At 34.5% G+C, this 17,976-nt stretch overlaps 1 protein-coding gene and 1 pseudogene across 4 annotated transcripts in view; one reads left to right on the top strand and one right to left on the bottom strand.

The window, feature by feature from the left end:
* LOC306644014 (uncharacterized protein) overlaps positions 1-5,752 on the bottom strand; it is a 55,961-nt gene extending 50,209 nt beyond the window's left edge. For all 3 annotated transcript variants that reach the window (XM_079110483.1, XM_079110486.1, XM_079110475.1), the window contains exon 1: positions 5,530-5,752. The gene's annotated coding sequence lies outside the window, so the exon portion shown is untranslated. The remainder of the gene's footprint in view (positions 1-5,529) is intronic.
* An 8,372-nt stretch (positions 5,753-14,124) lies between these two features.
* LOC306654106 (adenylosuccinate synthetase isozyme 2-like) lies at positions 14,125-15,442 on the top strand (annotated as a pseudogene). The gene is made up of 2 exons: positions 14,125-14,129; positions 14,481-15,442. The product of its transcript is annotated as an adenylosuccinate synthetase isozyme 2-like (transcript).
* Positions 15,443-17,976: the final 2,534 nt, after the last annotated feature.

Here is a 17,976-nt window from a genome sequence, read left to right on the forward strand (position 1 = left end):
AATCAAAATTGATTCCACTGTCATGTATAACTAAATGGAACAAACAATAAAAAAAATGCAGGCAACTACCAAAAACTAATAGAGTTATGGCAAAATGACCCAGAAACCATCATCAATATGGTGCCAGAATATTTTGGTCATAATTATGATAACTATAGGCGATTGAAATAAACTGCATTGAATCCTTGAGCTCATAAAATTAGTGATTTTTTAAAAAATCTCAATTTTAGGTTGAGAATAAGACAGAGCACTTTACTATTTTGAACACGAGGATAAAGGGAAAGAATCAGTAAGTCATCTTTTGTCCCCTACAAAATCCTAACTCCAGGTAACCAAATAGGGAATAAAAGAAATTTCTCTTTTTAGAATAAATACTTCCAGCAAATATACAAAAGGAAAATGATAGGCCTTGATCACCATATTCAGTTGTTGTAGGCATCACAAAGGAAAGGAAATCAGACCTGTGTCTCCTGAGGAATGTTTACAGAGTCACTGTGAAAAAAATCTTTAAAAAATTCCATCTAAATGTGGATAAGTCTGTAGGGATTACTAATGATTTCCAGAGGATACAAGGAACAGAGAAGTCTCTCAAATGATGCCATATGGATGCAATCTTCAAATTGCAAACCTTATGAAACCACATAGGACAAATGCATAGGGCAGGATAAAATGCATCTTCAAGATAAAATGCAAGGGGAAGGTTGGAATATGTTGAAAGCACCTGTAAATTGGGAGACTTAGGGACATAACAATAAATCTCAATTCCTATCACTTATGAATTCCACTTTAAAGAAATTAACAGAAAGAAAATTATGAGAGGGAATTATGAAAAGAGAAGACACTGACATGATTAATATGTAATGTCTGATATTTGTTTCAAGACAATCAAGAGACTAGGGAGGAAATGGATCAAGTATAGAAAAATAGGATTGGCTCCTTATAATTGCTGAGACAGGGACATGTGTAGAACTATTTAATTAGGCAGTTCTCTTCCATTTTATGTATGCCTAAAAATCTCCAGAATAAAAAGTCAGAAATAAAAGATATTCAAAATTAAGTTCATGATAGCTTTAACACAAAAGTTGGGAGGAGGATGAAAAAACTCAAGGTTTTATGAACCTAAGGTCATCTGGAAAGAAGTGTGAAATTTATTTTACATCAGGCTAATAAATCAATGCTACCTGCTATCATTTTTAGGATAATCATATAAGAATAGTAAAGGATGTATAACTTACAAACTAATAGACTGGAAACTGCAATATCACAAAGGAAAATTAATCTTTAAAGGGCAAGAAAAAAGTGCAAAAATAGATCAAATAGAAAAATAGCAAACATGTAGATATAAATTCAAATATATCCATAATTTAATGTGAAGAGATTATCACGATAAAAGACAAAGCCTTCCACAACTCATTTTGGAAAGGTTACATGTTGCAAAAAGAACATTTTAAGTATTAACAAGTAGAATCACCAAAATGAAAATGAAAATCATTGCTCAAATATATAAAATAAAATCTTAAATAACTAAATGATCATCATAATCATCATTCACCTATCTTAATAACTGTTGAAAATGATCAAATAACAATAAATGATGATGATGCAGAAGACTGGACCAATTAGAAATTGTTGGCTGCTATAAATAAAGAAAACCCCTCAGAACAACAGAAGATACACTGTTTGTCAACTGCCTATAGGAACACTTAGAAAAATTGACCAGTACAGGTTATTAAAAGGTCTCACCACATTTTAATTCGTTTATTATAATAGTGTTTATTAAGCCAAAATCGATTTTAAAAACTTGTAAATTCAGTAACAAATTTCCAAACAACCAATACGTCAAAGAACTATCAAAATGAATTAGAAAATGTATATCTGGTATGACCCACGCAGCACAGCACAAAACAGTTCTCCAGGCATAGGCAGTGAGTCCGAATAGGAAAATCAGAAATTATAATGAAGAAAATAAGAAACTATAAGAAATAAAAACAAAGACTCAATTATAAGTGAAAGCAGGACCTGATAGGTGACCCAGCTCTAATGGACTCTGGTTCTAACAGTAAGTGAGGCTCTGCATGTTCATTTCACAGGCTTTAAACATCAAAGGGATTCACTGTGCAAAGGTTTCTTGATGTAAACAGGAGTAAACTGTGAGCAAAATGCTTAGTTGGGGGCTTATCAGTTTATACCCACCTCTTTTACCTCAAGGCAGCTGGGATTTGAATTCAAGATTTTTGAACTAGTAAATTACAACAGAAGCATGGAATTCTCACTATCAACAGAAGCCATTTGCAAACGGGCATCCCCTTGGTGCCCTTGCACTGAAGGATTCCCACAAGAGGCATTTCACCGTCCAGCACTATAGAGTTTAAAGCAATGATTTATTTGCAGTTCCAATGAAATGATCTCAAAAACATACTAGAACTTAAGGGATGAGGCTGCAGCTGAAGTCAAACAAAGCTACAAACTTAAATTGTTTTTAGAATTTATGTAAAGAACTCAAAAAAATCTACATGAAGAATACAAATAACCCAATCAACAAATGGGATAAGGATATGAACAGACACTTCACAGAAGAAGATCTACAAGCAATCAACAAACATGAAAAAATGTTCAATATCTTTAGTAATAAGAGAAATGCAAATCAAAACTACCTGAAGATTCCATCTCACCCCAATTAGAATGGTGATTATCAAGAATACAAGCAACAATAGGTGTTGGCGAGGATGTGGGGAAAAAGGTACACTCATACACTGCTGGTGGGGCTACAAATTACTGCAGCCACTCTGGAAAGCGGCGTGGAGATTCCTTAGAAAACTTGGAATGGAACCACCATTTGACCCAGCTATCCCACTCCTCAGCCTATACCCAGAGGACTTAAAATCAGCATACTACAGAGATACAGCCACATCAATGTTCACAGCTGCTCAATTCACAATAGTCAGATTGTGGAAACAACCTAGATGCCCCTCAATTGATGAATGGATGAAGAAACTGTGGTATATATATACCATGGACTATTACTCAGCCATAAAGAATAATAAATTATGGCATTTGCAGCTGCAAATGGATGCAGTCAGAGAATATCATGCTAAGTGTGATAAGCCAATCTCAAAAAACCAAAGGACGAATGATCTCGTTGATAAGCGGATGACACACATAGGGGGTGGGAATCGGGCAAGAATGGAGGAAGGAGAGACTCTATAGAGGGATAAGAGGGGTGGGAGGGGTGTGGGGGGAGAAAAAATAACAGAATGAATCAAAAACTATTACCCTAGGTAAATGTATGATTACATAAATGGTATGCCTCTACTTCATGTACAAACAGAGAAACAAGATGTATCTATCCCATTTGTTTACAATAAAAATGAATTTAAAAAAAGAAAATATGAAAAGCGGAAACTCACTTTTCAAATGCTTCTTTCATAAAGTTAGGAAGAAAGTGACACAAAAAGCAGGGAAATAGTATAGAGGCTTCAATTGGGAAGAAGGTGGAGGTTGATGATCAAAGGATACAGAATCTGTTTTGTGTTCTTTAAAAAAAAAAAAAACCATACAGTATAGCATGGCATATATAGTTAATAAAAGAATATCATACACTGAAAAATTCCTGAGAGAAAATTTCAAATATGTCTACCACCACAACAAAAAACTTCAAGTATGTGAGGGGATGGATATGTTAACTAGCTTGATTTAATTCTTCCATGCCATATGCATAAATCATAACATTATTCTCTATCTTATAAATCATACAATTATAAACTGTCAATACATAAAGAAAAGATAAAATTACATAGCAATTTTAGAAACAAAAACAAGCACACAAGAGAGAAAATACAGTATCATAATCTGATTATTGAATACATGGCAAATCTCACTAAGAAAAGGGAGAAGGAATAAATTATCAAAATTTAGATTAAAAACTGGAACGGCATCACTTCAAGACAAGGATGACAATACAATATAAGAAAATACTACAGTTTCATGCCAATACATTTGAAAATGTGTAGCCAGTGACCATAATCTTTGAAGCTTATTTCTCCAAAACTGACACAAGAAAAAACTTTTTAAAAACCTCAATCCTGCTTATATCTATTAAAAAAATTGAATATATAGAAGATATTTTTACAAAATACTCCAGATTCAAATAACATCATTGATGAGTTCTCCAAATACCATGAAAGAAATAACACCAATCATATGCACATTCTTCCTCAGAATAGAGGAAATAAAAAGAAATCTTTTCCAGTTTGTTTTATCTGGCTAGCATTTTCTCAATTCCAAGTCCAGGAATGAGATAAGAAAAAATTATAGGGCAAAGTCTTATCAAAAACAGAGATTTTCTTTAAAGAAACTACTTTATCATTTTGATTCCACGCATGTAACACTTATTTAACATTTTCTAAATGAACTTCTTCAAACAACTTTATAATACTGTCTCCCTTTTTTAAACCGGTAGCACTTGATGTTGTGTATTACATATAGTTTACTTTACAATTCCGATTATACGTTGTTTCACAGGTACACATTTTATTCCCAATTGAATTGCCCTGACAAGTCTTCCTTAAGTACACTAAAAACCCTTCATCCTTCCAGGGTACTTGATGTTCATTACACATTTATCAAACAAATCTTATTCATCTTTTGTGACCTTTATCTGTTTGTTATTTTCAGGATTTTTACCCCAGAATTAGAACAGTCCTCATCATTTTGCTTTATATTTTGTATTGGTGGGGGCAGTGCGTTTCCGTGTCCCTTGTGGAGCTTCATGTGTTGGTAAGCAGCTAACACGACTCTACACGTGGTGTTTAAAGAGCCAACGTGTGTAGTAAGATAGCGTTGTGATGAAATCAGTTCACAAGTGATTTTCAGACATTTTATCCCCAGAATTAAAGGACAGCTTTGGATTTTGCATTTTACTTCTTATTTTGCTCAGCTGTTAACAGAGATTAAATAACAAGTAATCAGAGCTACGTAAAAAGACTCTTCCAAATGATGTTCAGGCGCTTCCAGTGATGCTGCAGAGATCCGTCTCTAGCCACTGTTTTCACTAAATTACGTTACTGAGTGAAAAACAAAAAATCTCCCAGGCCTCCTATCCTAGTGGGGTCATGCATTTCCCTAACTGACAGGTGGTCAGTTCCACAACCCAGTCCATCCTAGAGTTGGCTACTTAGCACTTGTTTGTGCACTTTAAGCGACACTGTCTAATCCCTGAAAACTTGAAATGTGCGCTTCACAGCCCACGGGGTAGTGTTTTTAATGCGTATTAACTGGCGACAGTGAAGGACGAGGATAAAGACGTCTTCATTAATTGCCACATATTACACGTACACTCGGGAGAGAGCGGCCAAGGGGAACGATTCTGAAAGGAGGAGCGGGGATTTCTCAGGCTTGTCCTCACGGAACACGCTCTTTAACACAGTATTTTAGATTTACTCATTTGTAAAATGAGATGAATTAAATCGACCACCTGACTTCCACGGACACCGCCGGGAGGACCCTTTATAAAAACGCAGTGAGACCTACCTTAACCTGGGTGGTGCGCCATTCTGGGCGAAGCAAGGTGGGCGCCAGGACCCGAGCGTCTTCGTCGCTTTGGCCTCGAACTACCTGGACATGGACGCGGCTGGGGGTCCGTCCGGGAGCCGCGGTGCGGTTTCCACCGGCGCGAGGGGGCGGTGGCCGGGGAGGCCTCCACGCTTTCCGCTCTCCGCTGCCCGGCATGGGACCCGGGTCAGGCGACCCTAAGCCGCCACAGCAGCAGGAGCAGCAGGAGCAGCAGCCGCCAGGAGACTCGTCCAAGCTGGAGGTTCCTCCTGCAGCCCGGCCTCGCTCGCGCAATGGGCAGCGCGAGCCGGCGTCAGACTCGGCCCCGCCCACCAGCTCCGGCCACACGGCCCTCAGGCCCCGCCCCCCGACGCCCCCTCGGCCCCGCCCAGGACACCACCTCCTGAGCAGCGGAGCCTTGGAGGCCGGACCACACCCCGCAAAGGCGGCAAGCGGCTTTTAGGAGCACTTCAAGCCGCAGCTCTGATTTTAGATGTGCCATCTAGGCTTTCATTGCCCTTTGGTTTTCTCTTTTCTTGTTTAGTTACCAGTTTTAAACACTTGCATTTTAGTAAGGAAGCTACGATTTTATGGATGTTCTAGTTTATTTGTAAATGTTCAGTTTGGGCAGGTAGAATTATGTGATGCAGTGTGTCAAACTGAAGAAAACTTTTTTCGTTTTACTTTTTCCTTTCCTCGCTCCTTTTTTCCCCCTTTACCTTATAACGTCCCTGAAGTTAACAAGTGAACAACAGTGTACCTTGTGCCACCGAATTTCCAGTTTTTTTTTTTTTTACTGTGCTTCAAATAAATAAAAAATGGTTATAATATTTATCTTCAACTTCGCCGTCATGCATCTATGCATATGAGGCTAGGTATTCCACTTTGAAAGCATGAGAGTGTCAACGCCTTTGAATGGCAGGCATATGCCACTTCTGAGAAATGTATGTGGGTGCTAAGTATTGCTTTGTACCAGCAACTGCCCCCTTTTAAAAAAAAAGAAATGCAGATTGAAGTAGTTGTCCATTTGTTTGGCATTATAGGAAACAATCTGGTGTTAAGTAGTTTTCAGTGGTTTTGTAAGCAAAGCTGAACTGTAGATCTTCATTCAGGAATATATATTAAGACTATGGAATGGGTGTTAAGACTTGGCAGGGGGAGAAAAATGGGTTTGATTAATGAATCTTTTATGGCCCTATGAGTTATCCTGTCCTTGAAAGTTTTTGGAAAAAAGTGGAAAGATCATTTTGTTGCATTTCCCCTATTCTTGTTTTTAAAAGAACAAATCCCAAACCCCACATATGGCTTGTATTGAACTTTTTTATTTGAATTAAAAATTGTTAAACATGAAAAAATGTACCTTAAAATTCTTTGAGATGGTTGATGATGGAAAATGACATATAAGTAGAAAACGTTATTACTACAAACTAGAGATTTCTAATGGCAAGATATTTACATTAATTACAGAATAAAGAAACGAAGAGAATTGTATTGAGTACCATCTCTTTGCAAATTCTTGGCACTTGTACCCATGTGTACACTTCTCAAGACCTTTCATAGCCTTAAGAATAGGTTTCTTTAAATATATCTATGTAGGCGTATATAGCATACATATAGCATTTTGTACTTGCTAACTATTTTGAATGTCTGTATAATATAAAATCCGTTGTAAGAGTGGATGTTTAAAGCATACGGTTAGAAATTAGACATTCCCTTAGTGGAGAAAGAAAGTCAGAATGGTGAATAATTAAAAGGGTACTAAAAATCCAAAGATCAGACTATCAAGGTAAATAAACAAAATGGAGACATTACAGAAAACAGAGAAAATGGAAAACTAGCTAGTGAAAATCATTATCTTTCTTTAAGATATGAAAAACTGAACAAGAGGTAAGGTAAATAAATGCTAAATTATTGCAATGATTACTTTTGGTTTCAGAACAGCAGCCACTTATGTAAAATGTTTTGTATTTTATCTCAAAAACTACTTTTAAGGCTTAATACACATGAGTTCATGCTTTCTGAAATATTTTTCTTAAGTATCTTATAAAATTGGATATTGCTCACAATGTTCTTTAACACTCTTCAAACTTGATATCTCAATACTTTTGTTTGTTTTATATGGTCCTTTGACTTTTTTGAACAAGACAGAGGTCACATAAACATTAAAGCATATTGTCATATGCAAATAAGGGCTACAAAGGATGAGGAGTTGAATCACAGCATATACAGTGAAGGCGATGGGTCAGAAGGCGACTTTATGTAGATAGGCTCGTCAGGAGCAGCCTCGTTTTGGAGGTAAATATGGAGCACAGCATACGGTAAATCAGGTAGCAAACAACCAGCAGAGAACTAGCAAGTCCAAGACACTGAAGTAGAAACAATCTGGAAGGCTTGAGGCACACCCTAGTGGACAGCCTTACCAGAATGGCACAGGAAGGCAGAGAGGAAAGTGAGGATGTGATGGTAGGGCATTGTAGGTATACTACAAAATACCCTTCTTATTCTGTGCCATAGGCCTTAGAGATAGAATCAGGCATAATCTAATTCACGTTTTTAAAAGGTACTGGCAAGAGTGGAAAGAGAAAAGCTAAGGGATTCTCCCAGTAGTCCGCCTATATAAGATGGAGGCCTACAGGAGCTGGCCTTCATTGCAGACTTAGAGGAGACTGGGTTTGGGATCTACTGGGAAGCACACTTGATAATGGATTAGATTTGGAATGTAGGGGGAAAGGAAGAATCCAGATTGAAAGCTAGGTTTTTATTTGACTAGAGAATTCATAGGGATTCAATTTACTGTGAAAAAGAAATTCAGGTACAACAGGGTGGGGTGTGGAAAATGGAAAGCTTTGTTTTGAGATGCCAGTTAGATATCAGGAATAGATGTGTAATAATCAGTTTGAGATATGAATCTGGAAGAAAGAGATGTAAGTTAGGGAATCATTTATATATTGATTTTATTTTTCCATATGGGGAAAATAACTAAATATTATCTAATATTTACTTTTTACCTCTACTTTGATTATAAAATATTTTCTCCTGACCTAGAATTTTGCTTCAGACTTTATTATTCTTTCTGGAAAATACAATATTATTTGTTGGACATTAGGCACATATCTGATTATTGTATGTGATTGAACAGGTGTGATATATAAAATTTCTAAATATATAAGAATGAATGAGTTATAATCCTTTTTCAGTTCTACAAAGTTTGCTTCTTTTTTCTATATTTTACTTTTTCTTCTCAAAAATAAAAATTGGAAATAAGGAAAATATTTAGCCACTCTGAACAAATATTGTAAGTACAGTTGTTTGACTTAGTCTACTATTTCCTGGAAAATACACACCATTGCAAGGAAAATAAAGTTACATGTGATGCAAATTTATTATTTGCCTGGTTCTGTTAAGATTGGTAGAAGCAACACATTTTTCAAAGAGGACTTGATCTCAAGTTGATTAATTTGTACAGAAAATGTGATACCTTCATGCAAAACAATAAGAACAATGAAACAACATGGTTATAAATACTGAAGCTCTATGATTGGTTAAAAAAGTAAAAGATATTATGATGGTGCTAGCTTTTCAAAGATGAAACCATATGCAGATGTGTAAAGAGAGGACCTACCATGCAATATGAAAGTGAACATGGTTTACTGAGCAGTTCACCTGAGATGATCCTGGCGTTTTCTGCAGCCACTGCAGCTCCCACGTGCGACTCACTCATGTACTGTACAAATGCATAACATTTATGAACTGAGCATTCAACTATTTTCCCAACCTTTGAAAAAAATGATTTCAACATCAACTATCTTGACAATGGCTGTATTTAAATTGACAATAAAAACCCAGGAATTGATGGACTTGATCATTCTTGTTGATGACATTGCTGGTCTGTGTGTTGCCATTCATGGTTGGCTCAGCTTTTTTAAATCTTTAAACAAAGAAATAAAATAACATGATCATAAAATAAACAATCAGATCCACTGGCTTTTTTTTAGCTTTTCAATATTATACTCAGGAAAGCTCAAATCCCAATGTATTTTCTTGAGAAAAAAATTAGTAATACACAAGGTATATATGGCATGATTGAATTCAATAAAAAATACTCAACATACAATTTTGAATAAATTATGGATTCATTTATCCAAAATTCATTTCTGAATAATGACCAAATATGTGGTAGAAGTTTTTCTTTCTTAAGTAAGCCCATTTTTTTGCAAAACAGAGTTAGTGGAATAAACTGCATTTATATATGAACAAAAAAGAAAATCCAATAAGGATAAAGAATGGTGAAATTTGGAACATAGCAATGTAACCTCCAATTATTCTTTGAGAACATGCATTTTTATTTCTCCATTTTCTATAACAGATATACAAGTTATCATGTTTAATGTCAAAACCCTAATATCAGAAAACAACAGTTGATTCCATTAAAGGCCATAGAAGAGAATAAAAGGTATTAAAATCAGATGTTCAATTAGAAAATTTAACATGAAGAAGAATAATGTTGAGAATAAGAGATTTAATTAGAAATAATTCTGTACATGTTATTTATTTAAACCAATAGTATATGTCAATTTTTTTTAAAAAAAGCATACGTAGTCAGTGTTTTTAATAACTAGCAAATTAATAGATTTGGTAACAGTTGAAACTTTATTTTCAACCTCATTTTTTATTCCTTTGATAATAGGCCCCCATGTTGCCTAAGGACTGCTAGTATTTTAAAAATTTGTTCTCTGAGATTGGGAGAATGCTTATTTGTGTTTACTCAAACTCATCTAAACTTTTATTTCTAAGTACTGTAGCACGTACAGATTTAGTTTTAAGGTCTTAAAAACTCACTTAACTCCTATATTTATTGAGCACATATATTCTGCCAGACATCTATAGTACCTATTGATTGAAAGAAATTCTTATGGTGAAACTGAAATGTTGACAAACACACTTTCTGACTTTGATGATCATTGTTGAACATTAGCTAATTGATATACTTACCAACAAATATATGTTTGTTTGAAGATTCTTAAAATATCACAGCTACCAAGATAAGTGCATTTGATTTTTAAGAACCATTTTAAATGACATTTCTAAATTAAGCATTAAGGTGGTAGAAGTCCTAAAGGCAGGTAAATTGGATATGCATGAAAATTTACCTACTATGTATTTAAACTAGGTACTCCAAAATCAAAAGTGATTAAGTAACACTAAAATGTTTTGAATAAAACTGTAATTATTACTTCTGTGGTTATTAAAGCTTTACTTCAAACTGAACACAAAACATTATGCTTTTGTCTTTAAAATGAAGGTCAATTTAATAAAAAATATTAAGTCATTTACAGAGAAATTAAGAGTAAGACATCATTAGAAACAGAGAATATACTGCGGTCTTTTACTGTTTCAGCTTAGTTATATTTAAATGACTTTTATAAAAAAGAGGATTAAAGAAAGGAAAAGTCATAATTTTTTTAAATCTTGTAGTTTGAGCTATTGTGTACCTTCAGACAAATGATCAAAGAATCAACTGAAACAAAAAAAACAATGTTTGTGTATATAAACATGTTAGCTTTTTCATGTAGTCTAGTATTAGGTTCCATTTCTTAGCAGTAGAGGTCAGTATCAATAATACCATCTATGGATATCACATTACTTTGTTTTTGCTGACATGTGATAAATATTTTCAGAAATATCATAGTCATTTTCTAGAGAAAATATTTTTTATGGTTGTCATTTTTATTTCCTGGACAGCAATATATTTGGTAAAACAGAAACACACGAAATGTCACATTAGACCCATGGTTTAGAGATTCCAGTGGTCTGCATTGGACAGTGGTCCTCAGTCACATTTAATAGGAAGGTACATTTGTACTCTATGTTCTCACTGTAGTGTTGATTGTGTAATTATACTTAATGCCTCCCCATTACCCTAAAATTTATACACATCTAATCTCACAAAGTCTCACTTGCCAGTTTCTGTCAGCATTCATGAAAATTTTTGCAGAGTTTTGTGATAGCACTTCAACATTCTCTTGAATCAAGCCTCAGTTGGTTACTAATATACTAATACTTGATTACTAGTCTATCAGTTAGCTTGTGCATTTCTATTACATGCATTTTCCGTTAGTTGAGGAAGGACTTCCATTTTTAGTCATGACAAAATATCAAGGACTAAATTAGCCCACCTGACTCAAACAACTAGAAAACCAGGCAAACACAGATGAAGCAACTCAACTGTTTTTCAGACATTAAACCACAAGCAGTGCAAAGTCAAGACATGTGAGAGAAAATAAATTAAGTTCTAGGGTAGCCCCAGCTTTCTGCCTGGAAAGCATATTTCAGATCATGAAAAATAAAGAGGAGCTGGGGGAAGTTTTGCAGATAGAAAGAGTGACCTGAGTTGAGGAGCTGGAGACCAGAGTTGAGTGTCTGAGAAGGCAGGACTTTGTGAGGCAGTGTGTGTGTGTGTGTGTGTGTGTGTGTGTGTGTGTGTGTGTGTGTGTATGTGTTACTGAGGATTAAACCCTGGGCCTTGTGCATGTTAGGTAAGCACTCTAGCAACTGAGCTATCCCTAGCCCCATGAGGCAGTTTTCATGAGAAGAGAGCTGTGCAGAAAGGAAACCCCAGAAATCTGCTTCAGGGTGTCCCTTGAATCAGTGCTGATCTCTATGACATGGGCTGAACTCCACCTGTGTGGTTAAAAAGCTACTGGAAAGCTGTGAACTGCTTAATTCCAAGACCCACACTGGACCTATCAGCAAAAGTACAGAATTCAGATTGATTCCTGGCAGCATCAAATTCAGAAATCAGAAGAAGTGGACCTTAATTAATGGGGATAAATGATCCCTAGGCCAATCCTAGCAAATCATAAAAACCAGATGATCCACTTAAGAAATGAAAAAGGCTATCAGACAAAAATCATAATACATTTTTTAAAAAAGCAACATGAAAATGTATCCTCTCTAGCATCCTATCAAAACCTCCTAGTGATCTTAGTCATTTGAAAAATATGACCATGACCAAGAGAGAAATGAAAGATACACACATGAATCAAATGGAACTTTTAAAGAGGAAAATTATAATATATATGAAGTTTTTTTTAAAAAAATCACTGGATAGATAATACTTTGATAAATCTTTGCAGAACAGATGAAAAAATTTGAAATTCTATAAATAGAGAATAACCAAAATGTAATATAAAGAAAAAATATTGAAAAACAGAAGAGCCTCAGGACTAGTTGAATAGTAACTAGCTATTCAACATATTTCTGGAGTTCCAGAGGAGCCAACAAAAAAATATTTGAAAACATAATGGCAAAAAACCTTCTAAATATGATAAAAATTATAATCTCACAGGTCCTAGGCTCTCATTGAATCCCAAGCAGAATAAATACACAGAAAACCAAACCAGATACATCAGAATCAAATTACTGAAAAGCAGTGATAAAGAGAAACATTGGGGCTGTGAGGCATTTGGAAAATGCTTACATTCTGACAGAAAAACAGGGAACAAGGGTCAAAGAAAGGCTGAAACTACAAATGACAAGGGAAACATGATATTTTTTCAGTAAAAAAGTTTATTTATTTATAATTCAGATGTTTGGATGAGCTAAATTGTCTCTGTGCAAGTTGCTATAAAATGAAAGGTAAGAGGTAAGCTACTGTTGCCCCACAGAGTTTTTTGTGATGATGTGAATATTCTATATCTGTACTATCAAGGGAGTATTTAATAATCATGTATGTTTTTTGAAATGCAGCTACTAAGCTAAGGGATTCATTTTTAAATTTTACTTGATTCAAATAATGTCATATTGTAAGGAGCTGATCTACCCAAAAAGTTTCACAGGGTTTCAGCCCCCTAAAATACAGTAAAACAGAAACAATCTAATTATTTATGTCTAACTTATACCTAAAGAATGAATATATTTTGGTCCTGAAGACTTAGCAAAGATATAATTGTGTTCATTATATTTCAAAAGAACTACAAATAAAAGGTTTAAGCAGCTGCTGTATGAGAATTAACTTAAGTGATTCTGGTTTTTAGTCTGAAAATATTAGCAGAGATGGTGAATTCTCTGTAAAATCATAGAGAATGTGTTTAGAATAAACCATTTCATTTGTATTCAAGAGAGATTTCTATCCTTGAATCCCAATAGGATATATTAATTATGAATTAAATGCATCTCTAAAGGGTACTTTAGAGGAAATATTTTTGGAGCATATAAAATTAACAAACAGTAAATTCCACCCTTGTCCCAGATTTGGTGGTTATGAATTTCAAGTATAAATATTACGCACACTCAGACTCAAAGAGTAAACAACAGAATAAATAGTAAACAAACAATAAAAAACCCAGATATTCCAGAGAAGCAAATTACAATATTATTACATACCACATTCAAGAACTCAGAATAACAATTAAATTGATACTGAAAAATAAAATAAGAAAAATATAAATTATTTCCTGAAAGCAGCATTCAAATAAAGACCATAATATTATTCAAAATGTGGTAAATATACTAAGATATAATAGATGCAAGGTATAAAGTCTAAAGTTGTAGTTTCTGAGAGAGCATGCGCATATGAGGTAAGATAATACCCAGCTGAGAAGACCACAGAAACCTTCTTAAAACAGGTAATATTTGAATTAGTTATTGAAAGAGGAATTCAATAGACATATAGTTAATTTCCAAGCATGCATAAGTAGATGTAGTTTTCAAAATATGTTGAACTCACCTCCATGTACCAGAATAATCTTAAACATGTTATTGACTTATATTCATAATGAGGAAAAGGGGAAAACAGAACACAAATAAACTAATGTATTTAAGCATCTCTTCTTGGACAAAGTAAATCAAAAGAATGCCATAAAAAAAAATCTGAACTTATTCCTAAAAAAAAATTCACAATTTAGAAAAATATAACTTTTACCCAGTAGAATAATTGATCCAAATGTTACTGCATTCCTTGGAAATGGTATGGGAATTCATTTACTTGGATTGTTTAAAGAAGCATAGAAAAATGTTGAAAAAGTAGAAGGTCTGGAAGGGTGAGAAAAGAGGCTTCTCATATCTGACAGAGCTCATGTTGTATTTGATTTTCATCAAGCAGCTGATGGTATCCAGGAACAACAGAGACAAGAACAAGCAGGGAAAAATTCTGGTCCCACACAAAAGGGCCTTGGCCCAGTTTATTCTTCCAAAGTTCCTCCCAGGGGATCTTGTTTTTGACTTTGATGGCTTCTCTGAGAGGTTCAAAGTTCTAGCTACAAATCCATATATCCTACTTTGGAAATAGACATTGAAGGTGAATTGCAGAACCTCAGGGTTATATGGAAAGGAGTAAACCAATGGTGAGAGGTGGAATTTATTTCCTGTATGAGGGCCTCTGTGGACCACCAAAGAAAATCTTCATAGAAGGTGCAAATGCAGAAGTGTTAGATATTGATTTGGAGACTTACCCTTCTGTAACTTCTTCAAACTGTACTGTTGGAGGTGTTTGTACCGGTTTGTGTATACCACCTCAAAATGTTGGTGAAGTGTTCAGATCTGTGAAAGCTTAAACCACTGGAGTTGGTATAGGTGCCTTTCCAACAGAGCAAAACAATGAGTTTTGGTGTGACTATAGGAAGGAAAAGAGGATGGGTCTGGTTGGAACTTCTTTTACTTAAATATGCTCCTAATGATCAATGGATTTAGTGCACTGGCTCTTACCAAGTTGGGTATTTTGGACACGTTTATGGAAATCAGAGTTGGAGTTGCTTACAAGTTAGATGGTGAAATCATACCTCATTTCCCAGCAAATCAAGAAGTCTTAAATAAAGTTGAAGTTTAATACAAAACTTTCCCTCCATGGGCTACAGGCGTATCAAATGCAAGAACATTTAAAGAACTACCTGGTAATGCACAAAATTATGTTTGAATTAATGAAGATGAGCTTCAAATTCCAGATAAATGGATTGTTGTAGGTAAATCCAGAGAATCCATGACTCAACTGTATTAAGGATTTCCGAAAACACTCCTTGAGAGAGAGGGGACAGAATTTCTTAAGTATTTCTTTATGATCTGCAACTTCAAGAACACACATTGGTGTGAGTTTACAGCCCTACAGTTGTTTCCAGTCTTTTAGGATAGATGGCTATTGTGGAGACAGACTTTGACATATTCCAGTGTCAACTCTCCTCAGCTGGAATAATGGCCAATTCATTTGTGGCTCCTGCTGTCCGTGGTGCCACAATTTCTTTCAATTTTTAGTAATAGTAAATCCATGTTGTCTGAAATCTAAAATAGTTACTTTCAATGAAATTTTTCTTCTATTGTCATTGTGTTTTACCATGGCAAGAACAATTAATTCAACTTGGCACAAATATTTTTACATTCTGATCATTTAGTACTGTCACTGGAATCTTTGCTCTTAGATAAAAGAATGCAGAGAGACGCTTCTATAAACTTTCGCAATGCTATAAATTCAGTTTAAGTTGTGAACTGTTTATTTTCTGCTGAAATCATTCCAAAGTTGAGCTTTTGGTTGGGGGAGAGAGCTTATTCATGGGTCCTTTAATTTGTACAGAATACAATTTATTTCTCTCTATAAATTATTTAATACATTGAACATCTAATTAAATGTTAAAGGGAAAAAAATATTTCCCCAAAACAAGTTTAATGTTAAGAAAAAGTAGTCATGAAAAGATATATTGTGATATTTGGTGAATATTTTTCTAGAGTCTGAGACATTAATTGAAATGCATCTTTCCTTTTTTTTTCCACTTACCATTATTTCAAAGTCTAGTGAATTGATTTTCAACATTGTGCCTATAAATATATTTACAAAATCAGCTACAAGTGTATAAATGAACCCAAACTGTTGGCCATAATTTTGAACATGCTGTCATATCTCCTTTCTTGAAAAAAAAGGGTTATTTTGAAAATTAGGTTTAACATACTATATTGTAGATTATCCTCAATGAACTATTGCATGTTCAAATTAGGTGCCACTTTATTTTATTATACCATCAGTAGCTGATTAAAAAGAACCAAATAATTCTAGTAAAAAAAATTGTCTTCATACTTTTTAAATACTTACAAACTAAGTTACAAATTAGAATATTTCGTCACAATCTATACACCAACTACTATTACTTATTATTTGAATATCCATTTTATTTTGTTGTTAAGTAACTTACTACGTACAACATTAATTCTTTCATAGTAATGAAGTTATACCATCATATTCTTTGTGTGCTTGATGGACATTTGTCTTATTTCCAATTTTCTTAGGTCACAAAAATATCTTGAGATGAACTTTGAAAATTTATCAATGGCAAGTACCAACATTGAAATTACTTGAGCAAACAGGATGGGAAATATTATCTATCAAATCCCAACTACTTTCCTGAGTGGTGGAACACTTTCCCAATACCCAACTATCTTGTCATTCATAGCCAAATTATTTTTGAAGTGTTAATTGTTCATAAGAACAAAGTTGTCCTCTACTTTTGTTTCCTCTCACTAGTAAAAGCCTGAATCAGTTTTAGTAGGAGTGATTTAAACGATGGTGTACAAAATAAATTTCCATAGAAATCCATATTTAATATGGTCTAGGAAAATGAGAATTTGGATAACTGTATTGCCTCATTATGCATATTTTGAGAAATATTTGAAAATGAAATTTTTTTCAGCAGTGGGAAGATTCATTTTTCAGCTAAAATGGTATAACTCTATTTCCAGGGATACCGAAAAGTCTGGTACTTACTTTTGGCCAAGTAAGAATGACTGTAATGATTAATGATTAATAATGTACTATTTAAAATTAGTAAGTCTAAAGGTGACAGCATCAGCTTGTTTATTGATGACTTACACCAGGTGTCATTGGATAAATAGCCTGACTTGCTTACAATGATGAGTGGGGCATAAAACACCCTGCTACAGACAACCTCTTCTACTGTTCCGAAACCAAGACCTTTAAAAACATACTGAACCTGTGTCCTAAGAAGAAATTGGGAAAACTGCAGCTGGAAGTCTCTTCCAACCTGACACTTGCCAGTCCTTTTTTCACCTATCAAGCAGTGTATCTTTATTAACTCTCCTTTAACGTTCTTCTCTGGCATCTTTTGGGTCTTTTTGATGATCTTATTATATGTACTCATTGCAGGTAGCTATTATAAATATTGCTCTGTATTCAATTGTCTCCTCTTTGAAGACATTTTTATCTCCCAGGAGAACTGTCTTCCTTTGTGAACCCACAGATTCTACCTGTGCATATCTCTATTTCAATGCCACTACATTTTTCTGTGATTGAAGTTCACCTATTTTCCTGTCACATTATAAATACCAGAGGAGCACAGAATTAGATTATCTTCTTATTCCTATGCACATTAAAATTTTTAAATTTGATTTTATTTGATTATTATTTATTTGCTTCAAAATAGAACATAC

This window comes from Sciurus vulgaris (assembly GCF_902686455.1).
Source record: "Sciurus vulgaris genome assembly, chromosome: 1".
Taxonomy (NCBI): Eukaryota; Metazoa; Chordata; class Mammalia; order Rodentia; family Sciuridae; genus Sciurus; species Sciurus vulgaris.